Below are 19,811 nucleotides of genomic sequence, written 5' to 3'. Positions count from 1 at the left end.
TGTGATTGAGGGAGGTGACCCAGCCTTGGAGGTAGGACTCCCCAGGGAGAAGTCAAGGTTTGTTTGTGTCCAAGGGGTTTTGGGGGGTGGTTAAAAAGTGTTCACAGTGATTCCTACTTAGTTTAGTGTCCAAATTACTAATTTTTAGGCAATTATCATTTTGAAAATACCCACACACTACTAAATAACTAATAACTCAAAAACATCAACTTAAGTAATTAGATTCCCCCTACCATTTGTGCACGCTTAAGCAATTGAAATCTTCACAATTCTAATATATCAGATTCTCCTAATTGCTTTAAACACATTTAAGAAAATAAATCAACAATGATTTGATTATGCAAAACTCGTAAGTTCGCTTACACTGAAGTCTGTTACAAAAGGGCTAACACCACACACTTAAATGTGGTTCTTCTCTTTTGTTTGTTTGTTTTTAGTCTAATTATTAACTTTTTAGTTCTTTGTTCTTCACCTTCGGGTATGATTCTTACTCAACAACACTTAAGAGTCAGACTTACTTTCTAAGCCAAGTTAACGTTGCAAATACAAGCGGATGATCCCGATTCAGGCCAGGGTACAAGTGAAGGACGTGCTTCCCAAGGGCTATGTCTGGCCAGTCAGGCACTTTATTACGTGGAGACTTTGGTTTGTTACATCAGAACTGCCCAAATTATAAGCTCTGACCACACAGATACATTTTTATTGTTTTGATCGTAATCTTCTCCCCCCAATGATGCTGGTTCTGAGTGTCTTACCTTGTCGATGGTACAGCTGCCTCCTCTAAGTATCTCCTCTTCATTTTATAGCAGATATGAGCCTATTTTGCAACTGCTGGTTTTCAGTGGTTCAGTTCCATTTTAACTCAAATGTTTGGTAAATTTAGGTAACCAAAATTATAGAGTTATAGTATTGCTGTTCCACATTCCACTAAACTAACTATAAGATGTTGGCATATCACTTTCCCTGAGCTCCGGGTCCCGGACTTCACCTCTGAAGTTCAGTCAGCCCTAACCATCTGTGATGCTTGGATTCTAAGTGGCAAAATGTACGTGACATACAACCAGTGCTGTGGGCCTTCATGGGAGGGTGTGACCAGTGTGAGCGGGAGTTAGGAAATCCTGCAATGGAGTTGATGGGTCAAGTGGGATCATGAAGGGTGGTAGGATTCGATTGGAAGAGAGAAAGAGAAAGGGCATCTAGAGAAGGGGAAACATAAGCAAAAGCCTGTCAGGAGGAATTTGGTGGTCCCCATAGAAGTGGAATGCAAAATAAAACTATTCAAAAGAAACCACAGTGGTAGCAATTAGTACCAGGAGGGATTTGCATGTTTACTAATAGTGAACGTTGGACATGTCTGTCCTGGAAGCTCTGTTATCTGTTCCTAAACATTTTTCCTACTTGACAACTGTTTATGGGATTTCCTTTGAGGATATAAGTTCAAATCCACATAACACCTTAGCAAAGTTGTGTTTAGTCTATCTGCTCTGTACCCAGACGTTGGAAGAAAAGGGTGTCATCTACCAGACCCAGAGGTGTGTGAGTACAGTCACTCTGCCACCCTTCCCTCTTCTTACCCAGCCCCTGCCCTCCTGTTTCAGTTTTCGATTGCTGTGAAACCAATCACTCCAAAAAATAATGGCTCACGACAGCAGTTTATTATCTCTCATGATTCTGTGGCTTAGCTGGGTTTAGCCAGGCAGTTCTGCTCCACATAGTATCAGCTGAGGTCACTCACTTGGCTGCATTCAGCTGGTAGGTGTAGTGTCCTGGCAGGTCAAGGAAGGTTTCATGCACGTGTCTGGTGCCTCTGTGCTTCTCCATGCGGCCCTTCCTCCTGGTGGCCCTCCTCACAACATGGCGGTTTTAGGATGGCCAAACTTCTTACATGGCCGCGCTATTCCAAGTGGGAAGAAGCAGAAGCTGTCTTAAGAAGGCCTGCATTTGAGAGTTCTAGAATGTCATCTCCATGGCATTCTATTGTTCAAAGCCAGTCACAAGGCCAGTCCAGATGAAATAATCCTCGATGGGAGGAGCAGTCTGTGCAGAAGAGGGCTTGGTGGTAGCCATCTTTGAAAACTATCTTCTCAGTCTCCTCCCCACTGCACAGTGGTGCATGCAGACCGCTAGAGAGATTAAAACAACTATAGCAGCCGGCACATAGACCTCGGAGCCAACAGCAATCCCCCTGCCAGGTGTCAGAAGTTCCCACCTGTGAGCAACTACAATAAATGCTCATGGCTCTGCTCATTTTGACTCTTCATCACACGCCTTTGGTTGCTGCTCTGTTTCTCAAGGGTGAACCTTTCCTCCCTAATTAGACAGCTCCCAGGGGAGGTGACCACCTGATCTTCTTTCATTTGTCTGACTGTACCTTCAGTCGGGCTAATAGGTTCTGAAGAAAGGTGAACTTGTACAAAAGTCCATTCATTCATATCTCATGATCAGTAACTAGAGGTCTAGAGTTATAGCAGTGAGCAAAGTCCCCACACTCATGGAGCTTGCATTATTATTGACTAATAATGATGACGACAGTGATCGTACCTATTATATATTGAGCACCTGTTGTCTCTCTGCCAGACGTTGTAGCTGTTGCTTTATGTGTGTTGTGTCCTTACTCCTCCCAGCAACTCAATGAGCAGAAGTTATTACTGTCCCCTTTCAGAGAAGAAGAAACAGAGGCTTTGAAGAGATTATGTCATTTTCCTCAGTGACAGAGCCAGCATCCAAATCTGAGACTGTGCAGCTCTGAAGTGGGGCCATTACCTCTATTCTGGTACTAGCTAGGTTGTGCAAATGCCTCTTAACAATGTACAGTTTTCAGTTACCCCAAGAACATCATGACATTGCCAAAACAAAAATGTCAGACACGCATGTGCCAATGGGCGTGTGTGTGTGTGCACCTGTGTAAGAGAAGGCAGTTGATGCTGGGAAACTTAACAGCTCTGAAGCAGCAGTTCTCAGTGTCGTCCATGACTCAAAACTATTTTCACTACAATACCAAGACATTCTTTGCCTTTTTCATTTTCATTCTCTCACAAGTGTACCCTGGAGCTTTCCACAGGCTATAGGCTGTGTGATCTCACAGCCGACTGATGCAGAAGCATATATGAGAATCAAACTGACTTCAAATAAATCAAACATTTCAAAATTTTCAAAATTGGAAAACAATGCCAGGTTTCTCACTAGGTTTTTTGTTATTTTTCTGAATATGTAGTTATTTTTCATAAAAGTATTTTGTTACTATACAGAGGGTGCCAAAAAAATGTATACACCTTTTAAGAAATGAAAAAACTGTATTAAAATTGTAATACAATGAATGACACTAGCATTCATTTGATTAACACCATCTTTTGAGCTAACGTCATATTACACATTGCTACTGAAATTCAATTCAACTTCGAAAAGTAATACATAGATAACACGTTCTAAAATGTGTACTTTTTTTTGGCACCCCTGGTATGGGTTTATTATTTTTAAATGGATTAATAAAGTTTTTTTTAATTTTCACAGTTTTAATTGCTAACATGGAAATTATTGATAGAATTCATATAAACAGAAGCTTATTGGAGTCCTCAATAATTTTTAAGTATGAAAAGGAGTCCTGAGACCAAAGAGTTTGAGAACTACTGCTGTTACGTGTTACAACTAGGGGGGGGGGTAAAAGTTGGAAACCTCTGACTCAGTAGGAGAGACTAAAGGTGTAAGTCCTTTGCCTGAGTTTTGGTAAGCATTTTCAAAGATCTAAAGGAGGTAGAATGAGATGCTCTGAGAGGAGAGAGCCCCTTGGAACCATGAAGAACCCACTGAAAGTGAGCGTCAAACAGGATGTTGAATTCTCTCCCACCCTGCAATCCAGAAGCCCCAGCAGAAGTTGAAAGGGTGAGGCATGCTTTGCCCATTGCATGAGGCAGTCATTTGCTACAGAGACTGAAACTCTCGTTTGTACTCAAGCGCCAATGCTTTAAACAACACTGCCCAGGTGGACGAGTGCATGGCCCTGACATCTGAGGACATCGGATCAGGGCTGATCTCCAGATACTCAATATCTACACATAGATTTGTTCAGAAAACAAAATGGGCAAAGCAACATCTGCTCATTAGCCTGGTTCTCCAGAAGCAGCTAATACTGTGCCCTCACCCCCACTTCTGCCCAGATCTCCGAATGAGAACTGGGAGGACAGAGGCTTGGGAGCTGGCTGCTGCAAAGGACAAAGTGCATTGCTTGATCACTGCCGAACTCCCTGTTTTTATCTCCGGCATCCTGCATCTGTGGTCATCTGTCCCACTGAGCAACTTGATCAGACCCAAGTAACACACTTCAGTTCTTTCTAAAACCTCTTTGTTGTGGTGGTGAAGATGCGAAGGACAGTGTGAACAAAAACATCAACATGAGCAGCCTGGTCTACACAGCCCAGCCTCACCATCTGCCCTTCAATTAGAGGAGCAGAACCTTCTGCAGACCGGTAGCCACAGGAACCAGCCCCAGGCTGACCAGGGAGGTTTGCTAAAAGGCTGTCAAGTTATGAAGCAGCTCATCCCTAAAGGTGGGATTCCAGGATCTGGGACAAACTGGAATATAGTGAGTCCAGGGAAAGAGGATTAGAGCCTTAGCCCACGAGGATGAATCACAGTTTCCTGTAGTTGTCTATCCTGTTACCCCACGAGCACCTCTTTCTGCATCTCTCTTCTCCTGTTCTTTACTTAGCTCCTTTGTCTCCCACTCTGCTTTCCAGCACCATTTCTTCTTCATGCACCTTCCCTTCTTTTTCTAGAGTTTGGGCCTTGAATCCATGGGTGTGGTTTTGCTGGAGACCCCACAGAGCAGGAGGTGCTGCAGAGCCCGAACATAGAGAGGGATGGGGAGGAAGGGGAAGGAGGAGTCAACAAAGTGCCTTCAGTTTCAGAAAATAAGAAGCATGTGAGTCTCATTTTGCAATCTGATTAGGATAATGATGCTATCTTTATGCAATCCCAATCACAGAAATGAATGTATCTGAATATTTGGTGTCATAACACCATTTACTGAGTTGCTAACAATGCTTGTCTCAAAGGCTCTTAAAACTACAAAGTAATCCATCTCTAGTGGTGGAATCCCAGGCGCTGAGACAGACTCGTGTGAGTGATATTGGGGTAGAAGAGCTATTCCAGCCTCTCTCCAGTTACAGCAAATGGGCAACCATCTAGTACAGTTATATAAAAGGCAGATGCATCAATTTCCATCTGAATGCATTCTTGTAAACTAAAATGACTTGTGATGAGTTATCTTCTCCAACCAAGAGTTCTAGGGCCTTAAGGTTTATATTAGTGACCCATTCCTTGAAAATTGAGCATCGCTCCAGCAAAAGGTAACCTCTGAAGTCCCTCAGGACCCTCCCATGAGAATGAGTTGTCTGGGTGACTTGGCTCCAAGAGCAGAGGTGCAGCATTCATTCACTGATGCAACAAATAATGGAGGGGACGGAAGAAAGGCAGTGAGGAAAGGGATATGGGGCTCTCCAGGGGACTGGGGGAGAAGTGTTACCAGCTCCGCAGGAGTGAGACTTCTGGCTGGCAGGATCAGCTTTGGAACCACAACCAGAGTCTCTGAGAGAGGCCGCTCAGGCTCAAGGCAAAAATGAACCCCCGGCAATGGGGAAGATGGGAAGGAAGAGGAGAGGCTGTGGGCTCCACACTGTCGGCTTTCCACTTAGAATTGTACCTCCAGCAACATGTCCTCCCCTCCCCGGCTTTGCCTTATAGAATTTGGCAGAAAAGAGCCTGTGGAAGTTTTTCACATGAGCACAACTCATTTCTCTCGTGAGCAGGTCAAGTGGGAGCCATCTACTCTGAGGTCTGTGTGGAAGAGAGTCAGAAAAGCCCTCCCAGGCTCTCTCACTAGCCTCTCTCTGATGCTGGCTTATTCTTCTGGTATAAGCACCCTGGATCCTAAAATACAAACCCTACTGGGGTAAGGAACAGATGGAGTCTTGAGCAGTTGTCAATCCCCAGCAGGGCAGTGGTGAAAAAGCAGCTGCTGGTAAAGGGTACCAGGTATTTGGGATCAAAAGACTTGGATTCAAATCCTGCACTTTTTAGTTGCATGATCTGGTACAGGTCACTTAACCTGTTAGAGAAATATGTATTAAGAAAGAATTTGTTAATATGTTGTTTTGGATATGGAACGCAATGGTATAGGTCATTCTTACCCAGTGTTATCAGATCTTTTTGTGAGTGACAGATCTTCTTGTGTGTGAGCTGGGAGGAAGTTTGTCAGGAGGCCTGAGGAGGAGGAATGGAGAAGGGGAGGGAGAGATCTCCACAGCAGAAAATGGTCTAAGACAGACAGGCCTGGAAACGGAGTAGACACTCGGTGGGGAAGGGGTAGGAGTATGAAAAAAAGCAAGAAAGTTGCCCAAATCAAACAGCCAGTTGGAGATTTGTCTGAGACTTGGGATCAGCTTCTGCTGCTAAAACACAGACTGTGGAAGATCCTTGAGATGTGATGTGTAGAGGCCCACAGACTGCCCTGTGGGGCCAGGGACAGCTCAGGAAAGAGATAAGGAAGTCATGGGACTCTCTATGTAGGGTGACTCTTGGAGAAAGCCTGGGGTTTCCTCACTGCTGTTCTCCAGGCTAGGGTGAGGGTCTGCCCTGTGCCTTGCCATGGGCTGGAGAACCCTCTGGACCCTGCTTTGGTCAGAGGAGGGTTGGGCAGTAGGTGCTCAGCCTAAGACCCTTGGAGTAGGTGCTTCGCCCACTCACTAGGAACATACAGAGTGAGGGGGGGCCACAGGACCCCCATATTTAACTCACAACTGGTTAAGAAACCACTTCTAATAGAGACCAGTCTTCTAATCTGAAACCTTGGGCATCCCAGCTTATCTGGACTTCTGAGGCACTCAAGGTTTTATCCAGGGAAACACGTCCGGTTGCATGGGGAGGAGGGAGGACTCAGGAAAATCACTTTAAATTAACCTGAGACTGCTTCTTAAGGCAGGGGCGCTCCGGGGAGCTCTGTAGGCCCCAGCTATGCTAATGCAGCCTTGAGGTTTGAAGGGCAAATCCCCCCCAAACGCAGCACCACCACCTCCACAGTAACGGCTCTCCCTCTGGCTGCTCGCTCCAGGGCCACGAGGCTCTTACCACATTGTAAACTATACATTTGCAAATCTCACAGCTAATCCACAGTACAGCCTGCCTGCAATCTAATATGGGTCTGAGAGACCGGAGGCACCCTCGTGGCACAGGCAGACCCTGTCTTAAGCCTCACACTGAAAAGTACAACGGGTTAGCCAGACTGCAAAATATGTAACTTGAAGTCCCCTTGCCATGAGAACCACGTCTCTGGAATTTCCTGGCTTCGGGAGGGGTGGCGTTCAATTTCTAACCTTTGCTTTATGTTGGTGGAGCTCTTGCATTTTATTCCTGGGGTTGTTTCTGTATATGGTAGGGAGGTGAGGGGGCAGGGAGAAAGGAATGAAAGAATCTAATAGGAAAACGCGGAGCCCGAGTCTGCCAAGTGGCACTATGGAGCCCCCTCTGGGCCTGGCACAGTGGGCCCAGGGACAAAGCAATGCAGAGCGAGGTCCTAGAAATGCTCCTTCTGCCTTCTCCCCAAGGGCACACTGCTACAGGTTCCCTCACAGCCTGATCATTGTGGTGAAGTGAGAACAGCTATCATATCAGGGCAAGGACGCTGGACTTGGGATCAGAAAACCTCATTTCCAGCCCTGCTTTTACCACTTGCTCCTGTGGGACCTTTGACAAATCTCTTGACCTGTCTGGGTTTCAGCTTCCTCCTTTATCAATGAGGCTAATCTTAATCTCCCAGAGAAAATGGAGGCCATCCATGAACCCATCTAGGGGAGCTCTTTGGAATATCTGGGTTCAGAAAGGTTGCTTCTGCAGCTTAGCCCAGGAACAAATAAAATATCCAGTGAGCAGCTCCTGTGTGCTGGCTACCTTGGTTGACCATGGGCGTGAGGAGAATAAGAAAGGCCACCATGAAGGCACAATCGAGTGTTCAGGACAAGCCACCAACGCCCTCAAAAGATGACTAATGGAACAGGGCACCTTTGGCTAAGAATCAGTAAATGTTGAAAAGAACTCAGAGGAGAGAAGAATGAACATTCAATAATGGACGATAGATTCTTGTAGAGAAAAGAGGCCCTTGGAATGCTTTATCCTTTTCACTTTGGCATCCTGGAGCTGTTTCTTGCCCCTAATCAGTCTAGCCAAATGCATCTGAATTTGGACAGTCACAGGATCCATAATCTAACTCGGCCTAAATAATCTGAGTAAACATTTCTAAATTAAATTGTCTTCAGAGAACATTAGTGTCTTTCACCAGAAATTTTTGTCTTTTGTGTCCCAAGTCTGTAGGCCCCAACACCACGCCGAGTGCCTGCAAATGCATAGTCTCTAAAATTTTATTGTTCTGGATGTGGTCCGTTGGAAAAAAAATTACCAAATGTCATCATATAATTCAATTTCTTGGCTCCTACCTGAAAAAGCCTTAGGTCTCCTCCGAGGGAATGCCTTGTTGATAGCTGAGGCCTTCAGCCTGGGACCACGCCACACATCCCGTCTCCTCTGCAGCCCTGGGGTTCAAGCTGCAGCCGACAGGGAGGATTTGAGTTACAACTAACAGAGTGCAATGACATTTTAAAAATATCCAAGCATTTCTCTTATTGCCTGAAAAACCTCTCCAGGCATGTCCCTGTGTGAATGTTATGCGACAAGGGCCCCGTCCTACAGTGGTCTCTCCAATCTGAGCGATTTCTGAAGGTCACACTGAGGCTGGAGGTTTAGATGAAGTCATATTAACAGTGAGGGAGGAGAGTGCCTATAAGCTGGGAGTGGTATTTCCGTGGAGATCTAGCTTATTAGGTAGTAAAGCAAAACCGGGATCAATAAAAAGACAGACCAGCAGAAGCAAAAGACCATAAGGAAATATAACAACATATTTACGGGGACTAGCTTTGTGAAAATGGTGTGAGAGGTGATGTCCATTTTTCACTTCATGCTTTTTGCAGTAAAAATTGATCATTAGCAATTGATCACTAGAAAAAATTCCCAATAACTATTCATTTAAAAATAAAACAAAAATACAAATGTTCTTTTTGAATCTAAACCACTTGGGAGTTCGGTTTTGTATTATCTAGGGCAAGTTCCTTAACCTTTTTAAGTTTCAGTTTTCTCATCTGTAAATTGAAAACAACAATACTATTGCCAACCTCAACGGGTTGTTATGAGGGTTAAATGAAGTAAACCAAGTAAAGCTTTTAGAGGAGCAGCTGGCACTTGGTACATCTCAGTCAATTTTAGTTGTTCGTGACCATCTGTCATTTCTTAGCATTAATACCTATATCTATATATCTGTATATCTATATATCTATATCTATGTTATCTATATCTAGATAGATTGATAGATTCGATGATAGATTATAGATAGATAGATAGATAGATAGATAGATAGATAGATAGATAGATAGATAGATAGATAGATAGATGATAGATGGATAATGAAGAGTTGGTGCCATCCTTCCTGGATAGCAGAGGGGAGAGTAATTCAAGCAGGCTCAGGAGGGGTAGGAGAGAGCCCAGTGCTCCTTAGCATGGTGATAATAAGGTCTCTTGTTCCTAAACATACCAATGTGAGAAATAGCCTTCCCACCATGTGAGGGTACCTGCAGTGCCTTTAAAAGTTCAAAGTGTTGCCTTGGTAGGTGTGTTTACTTTTTCTAGTATGTTATCTATATTTTAATAAAAATCTTTAAAAAATTAAAACACACACACATACACAAAAGGAAAATAGCCATGTCTTCCTAGTAGGGAGGTCGAACTGAAACTGGAGGGTCCACATTCACCTAATAAGAGCAAAGCACAATCCACCCCTTTAGGTGTGTGTGACAGGGAAAAAGAAAGCCTCTGTGAGCATCTGGCCCAAGTGTTGCAAGGAAAAAGGTATTAAGAGGCAGAGTCTCTTCCCTTTTTTGGGAGGGGGAGCTGTTGAAGGAAGAATAGAGGCACCTGACTTAGAAACTTTAAGAAGATGGTGGCAGAGATTGCTTGTTGGCCCCCAATACCCATCTCTTCTTCTTGCTTTAGTAACAGATCCTTGAATTTTAACTGGGCACATGGGTGCCCAGAATAAAGACACATTCCCCCGCCTCCCAGGTATGTCTGTGTAGCCGTGTCATAGCTTTTGGTCAATAGGATGTGAGCAGAAGTGATATGTGCAACTTCTGGGTCATGCTTCTAGATGAAAGGAACAGTCTCCTCTTCTTCCTTGATCTCCCTTCCCATGGCTAGACTGGAGACATGATGACAGGAGACCTGGAATGGCTCCTAGTTCACAAAGGGAAGCTGCATGTGGAGGATCGCAGAGCAACAGGACAAGAGTCAGTTTCACACACTGTAAAGCTGTCATAATAGCCAGGGACTACTTATGCTCAGATTGTTAGAGAGAGAGAAATAAACTCCCATCTTCTTTAAGCCACTGTACTGCACAAAATGTATCTGATCCCTATAGATTAGAATCATTTGCGTTTATACATTTTATATCACTGAACTTCTACCCCTACAGAGTTGTTAATTAGCCTAGTTAATAGACAAGGATGCATCCCCTTCTGAGACCAATAATTTCTAGAGGGTCCATTAGATAACATGCAGTACTCCACTGAAAGCACTCGCAGTAAAAAACCAACAACCTTTCACTCAGAGTCTATAGTAGGGTGGGACTTCAGGTGACCCTTCTCTGCCTATTCAGCCTGTCCTCCAGCTCTTCGTTAGACCACTGAGGGTCCATTTAGGATCAGCAGGTCCTTTGATCATGGCTCTTGGGGTTGCCCCATGATTGGCCCCTCTCTCTGTCATGAGGAAAGCAAAATCATTACTGTGAATTCTCTCTACTTTAAGCCCTTTTCTCCTAATCCTTGGGTCCTACAGCCTCTCCCCTAGCCTCTGATAAATGTTATCAGCCTTCCTTTCATTTCCATCTCATTCCATTGTGACTGGCTTGGGGCCGTAAGCTCCCAGAGGAGGAACACCTGCGAGACAATCTAAGCATCATTTTGTCAGGAGCTCTAATTATCAAATTCCTTGAGTTGCGTTACCAAATGCCCTTTTCACAGTGTGTGCCAGGTCCCAAGGTGGGGATGGCCAGAATCAGTGTATGGGGAGTAGTAAAACCCCATTCCATCCCAGTAGACTTTCACATAATGACTGTGATTACCTGGCATATCCTGCATGCTCAATACACGGTAATTACTGTTATTATCAGAAGAGAGAGCTCACTGATGGCCGGGACAGTCCTGTAAGAGGTGGGACATGAACTAGGCAGTAAAGATGGCAGAGAGGGGAGCTGTAGAAAGAAAATGGGGGCGGGGGGGTTGCATTCCAGCCAGTGGGAATGTCATGAGCAAAGGCAGGGACACAGGAGTAAACATGTCCACTTCAGAGGACAGAGAGGAGACTAATGAGTGTGAGAGAGAAGTGGGATCAGTGGTGTGGCAGAGGGCCTGGAAAGCTGAGATGAGGAGCTTGCATTTGAGGCAGCACAGATGGGATCTGTGGAAGGTTCTGGAGTTTATGCAGGTCTTGTACAGTTGTATCCCTTGACCACAGTGCAGCAGAAGTACCAACATCCATAAAAGCCCCTCTCATTACTGTCACTTCCTCCTCAGCAGGACAAGGGTCCTCTCAAGTTCTGATATACTTTGGGGTAGAGCTGACCCCCAGCTGTCAGAACCCCTGCAACTTCTCTAGGGGAATTTAGATTGTGGTCTATTTTCATGGTATTTCTGGGAAGATATGTGAAGGCCAACCAACTAGTTTATGTTTCAAATGAGGCTTATTTCACCAAACTTTGAAAGCTTGAGTCAAAGCTGCCACCACAACTACCATACTGCCGTGTAACACAAACCTACAAGTACACTCTGTTACCATCTTCAGAACGTGCCTAATGGATGTGGCTTCCAGGAAAACTGAAAGGCACAAAATAATTATTTTCGGCCATCAAATGGGCATTTGTCTAACAACATTGTCTAACTGCTCAGCTGCAGATAGAGTCTAAAAAAACATAAAGGCGCCTACGAGTTACTCTCCAAATGTCAGGTGAAAATTATTAACCTGATGGTAATAAATTCTTAGAGGCAAATTGCTTGCATATTCCAAATCAGACAGAAGCAGCAGTGTATGTGTTCAACAGGCTGTATAGGTGAGTTCCTATTTCTGAGAAATGTTTTATGTCCCAGTGCTTTCCAAAACAACATCAGAGTATGTGGCTTTCAATAATAGCAATGTCAACTTCCAAGCAGATTCATGAAAGAAAAGGGAGCCATGTTTTATATTTTTCTTTGATTCTCTCCTAACAGTATGACATCTTGTTGAAAACTGATAATATAAGCAAATCTTGCAGGAATTTTTGCAGTTTTTATTTAAACACATTTTCTATTTCTTTTGCATTTCCCACTAATATCTGATACAGGGTTCTTCATTTCTATGTGTATTGTTAATTAGTGAATGCTATTAGTTGGGAGGGATGCTCTCAGAAGCTCATAACAAAATGCAAAAACCAAAAATGGCTTAAACAACCTGGAAACTTATTAGCTTACCCAACAAGAAGTTGAAAGACAGGGCAGAAGCAGATTGGTCAATACAGAGACTCAGCGATGACAGTTGAACCTAGGTTCTTTCCATTTTTCTGCTCCATCATCTTCCACAGGTGGATTTTCTTACTCTCCACACACCACATCCAAATGCAGGAATTGCCATTTCTCTTTGTTCTTCTCTTGAGGAGGAAAATCTTTCCCAGAAGACTCAGGACAACTTCCCCTCAAGTCCCATTAGTCAGGACTGGGTCACATGACCAGGCCTAAGCAGCCGTCTTGATCCTCTATGGAGGGAGATTGCCTCTGTTAAGCAGGAAACAATAGAGGGTTGATATTGGAGAGGCCACCAAGAGTCTGTCACTTTATCTGGGTGTAAAGGATGTCTCTAATGTGAGATGAGTGATAACAGTGGGGGAAAAACAAGTTTCAGAAGTTGTGTGGTGGGGAAATAGGTTGGGAATCAGTGATACCAAGTGCCTAGTTTGAAGAAAGTTCCCAACCCCACCCGGCCTGAACACTTATAAGTACAGAAAGCCACAGAAAGCCAAAGAGTATCAAGTTGGCCCACAGCAAATTCTGTTTACTACTCAGTTTTGTAAATTGGCTAAAACCATTGGAAAAAGTCATGATCATCATAGTACTTTCACCTTTGAGATACTGGCTGCTTACATATGTGTTCCAATACCTGTCCAACTTCATAAGAGCATGAAATAGTTTGCAGCCAGTCTTGCTTGCAAATGAAATGTAGGATAGCCTGCAAAGATACAGAGCAAATAATAATTTGTTCACATATGATGTAATATAATTGTGTCACATTATAAAAAAGCAGAATAGCTAGCTTTCCAATAAAGCCACTGGCTGAAAGAATTAGCCTCTCTTCCGTGGATGTACATGATAACATTAAGTATCTGGACCAATTAAGACAGAAGGATCTGGGAATTTAGAAGTCTGGAAAAAGGAGTCCTAAATTAACTCTAAGTAACTGCAATCAACAGAATATACAACATACATATTGTATGTTATATAATGTAATTGTATTTATTGTAATTCTAATTATATAATAAACAATATGTAACATTAGCATATAACATATATATATATAACATAATCTATAACACATGCATATATATTTCATAGAATAAAATGGTGATATTTTAATTATAGCAAATTAATTTCCTTGTATTTCTCCTTTATGTTAGTTGGATATATCAACTTATGTTACAAAGATTAAAGATAAAACCTGTGCAACCATTCAAATAACGTAGGTTGATAGGTTTGACATATAGAAATCATGCCAGAGGAAACGTATTGCCACCAGCGTAAACAGAATAGAAGTATCTGCATGAAGCAAAAGGGCGTTAGATTTGCTAGCTAGGCTCCTGCAGACAAGAGGCTCATCTTCCTGGTATTATCTGGCTTTTCTGGGACATCACTCTCAAAAGCAGAGTTTTCTTAGGTGTTACACACTCACAACAAGCTAAATCCTTAAGAAAACTCCGGTGCCTCTGTGGGGAACTTCACAAAGCTGTTAAGTGTTCATTGCTCTTAAAATATTTGGCAAAAGTCAACACCTGAATTCCAGTCAGCTGAGTCTGCCTTGAGGAGCTGAGGACGAGCCGACTGTCAGGAACAGCAGACCCTCCTCACCCTTCGGCACACCACCTCTGTCCAACACACCTCACATACAAGAGAGACCTCCTGGCTACCCCTCCGTCCTTCCTCCTTCCATTCTGTAAACTGAGCACCTACATATAGGAACGCAGCTACGGAGGGGGAAGAGATGAAAGAGAAGGTATGGGCACTGTTGTCATCTGAAAGTACTCAGAGAAAACAAAAAACACTCATAAGCTAAATGGTGGTGGGCAAACTGAACTGAGTGTGAGTAGCCTCGTCCCCTCGCCATCCTTGGTCATAGTAAGAGTTTGAAGGTCTTGAGTTTCCCTGGGTCTTCTCCCAGAGGTGATTTACACCCCACTCCACCCAAACCAGAACACTATCAATGGGCAAAAGAAGTTGCTCACGAGAGTGGAGCTCTAGAGAAAACCCGCAGCCATTCTCTGCGTTTAGAGCTCCCCAAGGCAACAGTGAAGTAAATATTGTCATGGCGAGGCTGTGATTCCTCCTGAGCACACCCAGTGTAGAATTGCAGGCAGGCCTTAGTCATGCTACATGACGACCGGGTGAGATAAACACAGAGACTTTGTGTTTAACATTTCCTTCCGTGGGGCCGCTGGGGCCTCTTCTGAGGGCACAACACACTGGTCTTGCCAGCATTCCTTTTTTCCCACCCCTGCTCTCAGCCAGGGAGAAAGGAGCTAAACACTGCTTCCTCTCTTGCCCCTAAATCCCAAGCCCACTGAGAAGTTTAGAGAGACAGGTGGTGAGTTAGTGTACCATGCCCCAGCTGGGCAGAGCTCCTGGATTTGTTGACGGTCCAGCTTCATGGCCATGAGACCTGTGCAGCACAGGCCTCACCCTTAGATGGGCCTGCACTTGGTTTCATGCTCTGCTGTCACAGTCTTAAAATTCTCAATACTTTTTTAACAAGGAGCCTCACATTTTCATTTTGCACTGGGCCTTGCAATTTATGCCGCCAGTCTTATTTGCCATATGGGCTTTAAAGGGATTGGGTCCTTCCCTCCCACTCTCTCCAGAAAGTATAGCACCTCCATTTCCAACTTTCATTTTCATGGAACCATTACATCACCCAAGACATACTCCCAGGCAGACTCTGTGGGAGGTGGAAAACTGTCCTGACTGCCGGTTGTGGGGATAAAAATGAGACAGATGCAGGCTCTGGCTGTACCAGCCTCACCCTCCCCTCCAGGCTGTTCCCAGCCTAGGAACTGCCATCCCACTTCCCTGAGAGGTCCTTCCTCTCAATCAATCAGCATGCACTTGCTGCTTACAGCTATTGAGAGCTCCCTGTGTGAGAGGTGAGACAGGAAAGGATGGTGCTTTACCCTCATGGAGTGTAATAGCTACTTCGGTGGACATCAGTTGGCAAACAAAGTCTTAGTATATGCTGAGTGCCAATCAAGACCAGCTGTAATATAGAGATGGGAGCTGCACAGAGCTCAGCCTGGGCTGGAGTGCTCAGACTCCATGGATGATGCCCTGCTCTTATCTCCGTCTCTTCCCACAGACCAACCCTTCGCCTTAGCCAGCCCTCTCACTAAAACCTGCCACTGACAAGAAGGAGGGGTAAGGAGAGTTAGGAGAGGATCTGAATACCCCCACCTCTAGAAAGTGACACAACTTGTACCCAACGTAGTCCCTGTTGGTGAAGATAGATGAAGGGAGTCTCCTTCTTATAAATCATTAACTCAAAAGTGTCTCGGGCAGAAGAGAACAGTTAATTTTTGTTGAGGAGACGGTGAGAGCCCATAAGATGGGTGAAAGTCTAAAGTTTCCACTGGACCACAGGGGTCTCCTTACCAATAGTTTTCTGCTCATATTGTTATACCAGCAACACAAATTCTCTGTACCAAATAATTTAGGATAGAATTAATTTATTTGGATAATGGTAAAAACCTGATGCTCTGCAGCTTGCTGCATGAATGTGAATCTTATCTTTATTTTTTTCTTTTAACTAATTGTTTTCTAATAAAACAAACATTTTTAGAGCAGTCACTGGATGCCGGAATCTGTGCAAAGGGCTTAACTCAGAACTTGCATCTGTATAAATAGATACCATTTCTTATGGGCTGAATGTTTCTGTCTCCCTCCCAAATTCATATGCTGAAGCCTAACCCCCAATGTGATGGTGTTAGGAAGTGGGGCCTTTTGGGAGGTGATTCGGTCATGAAGGTGAAGCCCTCATGATGGGGATTGTGTCCGTATAAAAAAGCCCCCAGAGAGCTCGCTCATGCCTTTCTGCCATGTGAAGACACAGTGAGAAGACGGCAGTCTACTGGACTAGGAAGCAGGTCTCACCACACACTTGATTTTGGACTTCTCAGCTTCCAGAACGGTGAGAGGTAAATATTTATTAAGTCACCAGTCTGTGGTATTTTTGTTATAACAGCCTGAGCTGAGGAAGACACTGCTATTATCTTTAATTTACAAATGAGGAAACTGAGGCATGGAGAGGATAAGTAACTTGCCCAAAGTCCCTCAGATACTAGTTTATAGACCCAAGATTTGAACCCTGGCAGTTTGGCACAGAGTTTGTCTTCTAAGTTATCTGCAACCCTTACCTACCCATCTCACACACCTTCGTTTTGCCTGGAGCTGAGAATAACATAAGTGCTTTAGATTGATTGGTTCACAAGAGAAATTAGAAACCATTGGAAATTCAGAACCAGTCTATGCTCTGGGCCTTTGACCACCCCCTCCATCCCATCCTGCAGACCTCTTCTCTTGAGAGTTGGGTGGAGTTGTCTTCAGGATCTGAAAGCCACCCAGAAACTTTCTATCTCTTCTAATGTCGGTTAAATAAAATGTGGGGTTTGAAGATTCTACCAAAGGTTGAGCATCTTAGAGGTATCTTAGAAGATAATAGGAGCATTTGCAAATTTCCATGGACCATGTTGCCTATGGTTGCAAATCAGTCCTTTACTTGTTCCACATAGAAAGTTCCCTGGGTGAGGCTTCCCAGCTCAGAACGCTTTCTCCTGTTGGTTATTATATTCCTCAACCAGTGTTCTTACCTGATGAGTGAGTAGAAAAGGCGTGACTTGCTCCTCTGGACCCTGGGCCAATATAATAATAATGGCAACCACCATTTACCAGCATTTCTCCTTATTTGCAGGCAGTCCTCACTTTGCACGATAGTGCAGGACCGTAAAAATGATCGAGAAAGCTGAAAACCCGCAAACCGGCAATGCAAGCTTAATAATTATGGGGGAAAGTTATAATTGTTCTGTGATCTTTAAATTTTTTTGTCAAAACATAGAGAACTCTCTTCCTGTCAGTTATAAATGTTTATTGAAATGAAAAGAATAATGAGGCCAATATTCACTTAGTAGATTGTAATTTAAAACATTGGAAACATTGGCAATTAACGTATTTTGTTTCTTTGTAAAAATCCTGTCAAGAGAAGTGTGAATAGTGCTTGCCTTCTTCTCATCATAACACATATGATATAGAGAAAGCATCTTTTCTGTCCTTGACAAATTGTCGTGCTCCTTTCTAAGTTTGGATCAGCTTCCAATGCTTTATTTTTCGTGTGTGCTTTCAATGTTATGAAGGATCTCTGAGAGTTTCTTTCATGGGAAGTTTTTTGCTGGCGTCACTTCCTCTGGGACATTTTCATTCTTTTTGTCACACCACTCTCCTCAGGCATGTCATTAAGTTTGCTTTCCCCAAGATCTCTAGAAGAGTGACACTGTCACTATTCCCATGGTCAGCCATGCCTTTTTTAACTTCATTTATGTTGGGTTTGGATTTCACTTCCAGCATTATCATTTTTGTTTCTTTGCTGCTCTTTCATCTTTCTTGGCCAACTCCCTCTTTTTGATTCTCACGTGGGTTTATCACGTGATATCACACTTGTCTCTCACGTGGGAGACAAGAAAACAGCTACAGGCATTGCTGTCTGTGCATGAAGTGAGTAACAGATGCATGGTGACCAGTCACCCAAAGACTTTGAAATAAGTGGTGCAGTTGGTCACTGATCATGATGTGCCTGTCATTTACATAGAGATTTGGGGATGGAGGAACTAGCAGAGAAGTTTGTACTTTGTGCAATTACTCACCGTTAATACACGTGGTAACTAAAATTCAAACCATGTTGTTGGGGACTTCTGTTATTGAACTAAACTGTGATAACTGAAATTCATGCTTATTTGAACTCTGCAAAGTGAAGACTGCCTATACATTATTTCATTTCGTTCTCATGACAGCTTTATGAAGGATGAAAGTGATGCCATTATTGTACCCATTTATAGACGAAGAGACTTAGGGAAGCCAATCAACTTGCACCCACAGGCACCCGGCAAGTCAGTGATGGAGCAGGGACTTGGTCATCTGCATGCCGCACCACCGCTCCCCAGGGTCTTAATTTGGAAGGAGAAAGGTAGTTTGTGCTTTCCCTGGAGGTCCCTCGTCACACAAAGGACTTCTCGCGTTTGGCCTACACCGGGTCTTTGGCCTGGGCCTCCTTTAACCTTCCCCAATGATTCTCACACTGCTGACAGGTGGCTTGGCTTATCACCCACGGAGGCAGGGAAAATAAGGATGATCATGTCCATTTGAAACAGGAAGAAATGAAGTCCCAGAGAAAGGAAGGGCCTAGTCCATGCAGCACAACAGGTTGCCAGGGTTCATTTCACAGTGGATACAGCTAGACCCTGAACGGGGGCTGGCCCTGAAATTGGGGTGACTGGGGGCTGAGAAGACAGCTGCTACTCTGCCCCCACCCTCCCCATCCCACACTGGCCACACTGTTGGGGAGCCCCTACCCTGTCCCAAGAGCAGGAAAGCCTGCTCTTACTCAGTTGGCCCAGCCCAGATAGGAAGGATGTTTCTCATTAATAGGATCAGAAAAGGCATCTCTCTAAGAATGAAAGAAAACATAGCTTTTTTGCCAAGGTCGCTCCCCTAGAAAGCCCTCCAGAAAGCATACAAAATTGTTAAATTATGAAAACATTAATTAGATTGTTAAGTAAAATCAACACTAATCCTCAAAGCATATGGGGCAGGCCCTTTGATGGGTCTGGCCTAATGGCTTTCGGGTCTAGCCGGTACTTCCTTTCTAGAAAGTTTCAGTCTTGGAATGAACAGCTGAAAATTCAAGTAAAAAGTAGGTTAATGTATAGAGACACCATCTGCCCCAGCAGAGTCCAACATGGCATGGCAGGCTAGGAACTTGTAGGGACGGAGTCCCAGAGAGTAGTTTCCAGGCTCTCGACCTCACATGGAAAGGTGCTGGCTCGGGTAGCAGATGACCGTCAGCTGTAACTAGCTGGCCATCAGCTGCAACCAGTTAGCCATTGGCCACTGCCATAACTGCCACGGCTACGCTAGCAAGCACAGATGGCAGATGACACGCTTAGCAAGCATGGTTAGCAAGTGTGGATTGCAGCTAGCAAGTGCGATCAGCAAGCGGATTGTGGATTGCAGATTGTGTTGATCCTACTTCCTGTGTCTCACCCGGCCGCCAGCGAGACTGGGGTGCAGGAAGACCCCTCACTGGGGTATTGGCAGATGTTTGCTATTGCGTCTCGACCAGCCGCCGTCGAGAATATAGTGGTATTACTCCCCTATCTATGGTTC

The 19,811-nt window shown here is 44.2% G+C and overlaps 1 long non-coding RNA gene across 4 annotated transcripts in view; it reads left to right on the top strand.

Annotated features, from left to right (window-relative positions):
* The window catches only part of LOC109456350 (uncharacterized), an 89,804-nt gene that overhangs the window by 17,940 nt on the left and 52,053 nt on the right, over positions 1-19,811 (top strand). The window lies entirely within an intron of this gene.

This window comes from Rhinolophus sinicus, linkage group LG05, assembly GCF_036562045.2.
Source record: "Rhinolophus sinicus isolate RSC01 linkage group LG05, ASM3656204v1, whole genome shotgun sequence".
Taxonomy (NCBI): domain Eukaryota; kingdom Metazoa; phylum Chordata; class Mammalia; order Chiroptera; family Rhinolophidae; genus Rhinolophus; species Rhinolophus sinicus.
This window is presented reverse-complemented; position numbering and strand designations above follow the sequence as displayed.